A 4979-nucleotide genomic window follows, 5' to 3' on the forward strand; every position below is an offset into this window, starting at 1 on the left:
CCAGGTTCATTACTCTGTAGGTGATGGCTTTGTTATGGAAGGTTTGGCAATCGTTTCCTTTTAGGTAGTTGAAGAATTGAACGGCTCTTTTCTGAATTTTGATAATTAGCGGGGATCGGCCTAATTCTGCTCTGCATGCTTTTTTTGCTGTTTTACGTTGTACACAGATGATATTTTGGCAGAATTCTGAATGAAGAGTCTCAATTTGGTGTTTTTCCCATTTTGTGAATTCTTGTTTGGTGAGCGGACCCCTTACCTCACAACCATAAAGGGAAATGGGTTCTATAACTGATTCAAGTATTTTTGACCAGATCCTAATTGGTATGTCGAATTTTATGTTCCTTTTGATGACATTGAAGGCCCTTCTTGCCTTGTCTCTCAGATCGTTCACAGCTTTGTGTGCTCTACGACAACGGTGTCTAGATTAAATTGTATTCGTGGTCCTGGCAACTGGACGTTTTTTGGAACACCATTATTTTTGTCTTACTGAGATTTACTGTCAGAGCCCAGGTCTGACAGAATCTGTGCGGAAGTTCTAGGTGCTGCTGTAGAACCTCCTTGGTTGGGGACAGAAGCACCAGGTCATCAGCAAACAATTAACATTTTACTACAGATTCTAGTAGGGTGAGAATGGGTGCTGCTGACTGTTCTTTTGCCATTGCCAATTTGTTGATATACACTACTGTTCAAAAGTTTGGGGTCATTTAGAAATGTCCTTGTTTTTCAAAGAAAAGCAATTTTTTGGTCCATTAAAATAATATCAAATTGATCAGAAATACAGTGTAGACATTGTTAATGTTGTAGCTGGAAACGGATGATGATTTTTAATGGAATATCTACATAGGCCCATTATCAGCAACCATCACTCCTGTGTTCCAATGGCACGTTGTGTTAGCTAATCCAAGTTTATCATTTTAAAAGGCTAATTGATCATTAGAAAACCCTTTTGCAATTATGTTAACACAGCTGAAAACTGTTGTTCTGATTAAAGAAGCAATAAAACTGGCCTTCTTTAGACTAGTTGAGTATCTGGAGCATCAGCATTTGTGGGTTTGATTACAGGCTCAAAATTGCCAGAAACAAATAACTTTCTTCTGAAACTCGTCAGTCTATTCTTGTTCTGAGAAATGAAGGCTATTCCATGCGAGAAATTCCCAAGAAACTGAAGATCTCGTACAACGATGTGTACTACTCCTTTCACAGAACAGGGCAAACTGCCTCTAACCAGAATAGAAAGAGAAGTGTGAGGCCCCGGTGCACAACTGACCAAGAGGACAAGTACATTAGAGTGTCTAGTTTGAGAAACAGATGCCTCACAAGTCCTCAACTGGCAGCTTCATTAAATAGTACCCGCAAAACACCAGTCTCAACGTCAACAGTGAAGAGGCGACTCCGGGATGTTGACCTCCTAGGCAGAGTTGCAAAGAAAAAGCCATATCTCAGACTGGCCAATAAAAATAAAATATTAAGATGGGAAAAAGAACAAAGACACTGGACACAGGAAGTTTGGAAAAAAGTGTTATGGACAGACGAATCTAAGTTTGAGGTGTTCGGATCACAAAGAATAACATTCGTGAGCCACAGAAAAAAATGAAAGGATGCCATCTGTCAAGCATGATGGAGGCAATGTGATGGTCTGGGGGTGCTTTGGTGGTTGTAAAGTGGGATATTTGTACAGGGTAAAAGGTATCTTGAAGAAGGAAGGCTATCACTCCATTTTGCAACGCCATGCCATACCCTGTGGACAGTGCTTAATTGGAGCCAATTTCCTTCTACAACAGGACAATGACCCAAAGCACAGCTTCAAACTATGCAAGAACTTTTTAGGGAAGAAGCAGTTAGCTGGTTTTCTGTCTATAATGGAGTGGCCAGCACAGTCACTGGATCTCAACCCTATTGAGCTGTTATGTGAGCAGCTTGAACGTATGGTACGTAAGAAGTGCCCATCAAGCCAATCCAATTTGTGGGAGGTGCTTCAGGAAGCATGATGTGAAATCTCTTCAGATTACCTCAACAAATTGACAACTAGAATGCCAAAGGTTTGCAAGGCTGTAACTGCTGAAAATGGAGGATTCTTTGATGAAAGCTAAGTTTGAAGGACACAATTATTATTTCAATTAAAAATCATTATTTATAACCTTAACATCTTGACTATATTTCCTATTCATTTTGCAACTCATTTCATGTATGTTTTCATGGAAAACATGGACATTTCTAAGTGACCCCAAACTTTTGTACGGTAGTGTATGTGTTGAAGAGGGTGGGGCTTAAGCTGCATCCCTGTATCACCCAGCGGCCCTGTGGAATGAAATGTTTCTTTGTTTTCGATTTTTTGTCATTTAGGGTGTGCAGGGTGAATATGTGGTCTGTCGTACAGTAAATTGGTAAAAAGACAATTTGACATTTGCTCAGTACATTGTTTTTGCTGAGGAAATGTCTGCTGTTTATGATAATGCAGAGGATTTTCCCGAGGTTGCTGTTGACACATATCCCACYGTAGTTATTGGGGTCAAATTTGTCTCCACTTTTCTTGATTGGGGTGATCAGTCCATGGTTCCAAATATTGGGGAATATGCCAGAGCTGAGGATGATGTTAAAGAGTTTAAGTATAGCCAATTAGAATTTGTGGTCTGTGTATTTTATCATTTCATTTAGCATACCATCAACCCCACAGGCCTTTTTGGGTTGGAGGGTTTGTATTTTGTCCTGTAGTTCATTCAATGTAATTGGAGAATCCACTGGGCTCTGGTAGTCTTTAATAGTTGATTCTAAGATTTGTATATGTATATGTTTTTGCTGTTTGTTCTTTGTTGTAGAGCCAAAAGGATTGGAGAAATGGTTTATTAAAACATCTCTGTTTTGTATAGATAACTCTTCATGTAGTTGTTTGTTTAGAGTTTTCCAATTTTTCCAGAAGTGGTTAGATTCTATAGATTATTAAATTACATTGAGCTGATTTCTGACGTGCTATTCTTTACACCTTCACTATTACAGTGACACATTTTGTCCAGGAAATTGTATAGAAGAGAATACATTTGTTGTTGCCTTATTGTTTTTTTTMTAGATTTCCACACTCCTTTCATCTATAGTATTTCTTTATATTATTCAGTTCCTTTGGTGCTTCACGGTTGAGCATAGCTCTGTGATTTCGCTGTGATCTGARGGGTGTCAGTGGACTGATTGTGAACGCTCTAAGAGACTCTGGGTTGTGGTCAGTGATAAAGTAGTCTACATTACTACTGCCAAGAGATGAGCTATAGGCGTGTCTACCATTGACTATGTACATACCCAGTGTGCAACAGAGCTGCAGGTGTTGTGAACCATTMTTGTTGGTTATGTTGTCGTAGTTGTGTCTAGGGGGGCATATGAGGGAGGGAATGCTGTCACCTCCAGGTATGTGTTTGTCTCCCTGTGTGCTGAGGGTGTCAGGTTCTTGTCCAGTTCTGGCATTTAGTTTGCCACAGACTAGTACATGTCCTTGGGCATGGAAATTGTTGATCTCCCCCTCTAGGATGAAGAAGCTGTCATCGTTAAAGTATGGGGCTTCTACTGGGGGGATGTAGGTAGCACACATGAGGACATTTTTTTCTGTTGAGATCATTTCCTTGTTCATTTCTAGCCAGATGTTCCTATTTTGACTAATTTAATAGAGTGGCTTAGGTCTGCTCTATACCAAATTAGCCTCTTACCTCTTTCACACCTGGTAGTTTGGTGGATGGGACTACCAGCTCAGTGGGTCAGTCTCCTTTATACCATGTTTCTTGTAGGATGACAATTTTCTGTTTGTTTTTCCAATTTCTTTGAAGTCTGGGTTCCTTATCTTTAGGCCAAAGGCAGGTGACCTCAGACCTTGTATATTCCATGATGAGATAGTAAAAGCTTTGTGTTCCATAGTGTCTAGTGTTGTTTTTGTGTAGTTTAGGCCTGGACCATCACAGTAGGTGTGAGCAGAGCATGTTGAGCATCTGATACATACCTCTCAGGTCGCAGGATGTGGCTTGGGCGGGTGAAAATGTGGGGTTTGGGCCTGTTGCTCTGTTCACGGCCTGGGCTTGTCCTGCTGTCATGTTAAGGTCCTTGCTGCAGGGGCGGGGGGCATGGGGTGGGAAGAAGGGGCATATGTCTGATATGGGGGGGCCTATATAGGGTGTGGCCAGTGTTTGCTTGGGGTGGTCTTAGCTGGTTGGGGTGTGGCTGATGATGCTGTGGTCTGGGTGTAGGGCCTCTTGGCGTGGGTTCTCTCGGGGCAGGTCATTCAGGAGGGGCTTTTTCAGATCTGGGAGGGTGTCTCTCTGGTCTGTGCGGGGTGTCTGTTGCTCTGTTGCTCCTGTGTGAGGTGCTGGGGCTACGGTTGAGGGTAACGTCCTTCAGGGTCCTGGCAAAAGTTGGGATTGCTGCCTTGTAGAGGTGGAACAGTTCGTAAAGGCTGTTCAAGTCCAGGGTGGAGTGATGGGCTGAGTGCTGTGGCCACCCTTTCTTGCTGGGCCCTGAGGTAATTTGTGCCCGTGTGATTATGATGTGGCTGGGGGACCCTAGGGCATGCCTAGTGTTCGGGCACCAGAGTTTAGCCACTTTGTGGTTGGGAAAAAGTTTATCTTCTTGAATGTATTTGCAATTTGAGTCAATGAGGAGCACAATCTCTGGCTTTTGTGTTCTCAGTGGATGTGTGGGGGTTGTCAAGAGCGCTGTCAGGGAAGCTGACAGGGTGGCTGTTAGAAGGGGGTGGGGTCTGTTGGGTTGGTGGGTCCTGAGTTCTCTTCAATTGTGGTGTTGAGGTGTTGGTCCGGGTATGAGGTTGGCTGTTCTTCTGGCTTCGCTGGGGGACTGTCCTGCTCTCTGTCACACCTTAGCTTTGTCACCTCCTCTTTCAGTGCCATGTGTGCCTTTTTAAGTTCTCTCACCTCAGTCCGTAGAGCAGCCAGCTCTGTCAGACAGCCGTCCATTTCCACCTTCTGCCATCCGGGTGTTGTTCTGCTGAT

The sequence above is a fragment of the Salvelinus sp. IW2-2015 genome, linkage group LG5 (genome assembly GCF_002910315.2).
Source record: "Salvelinus sp. IW2-2015 linkage group LG5, ASM291031v2, whole genome shotgun sequence".
NCBI classification, from domain to species: domain Eukaryota; kingdom Metazoa; phylum Chordata; class Actinopteri; order Salmoniformes; family Salmonidae; genus Salvelinus; species Salvelinus sp. IW2-2015.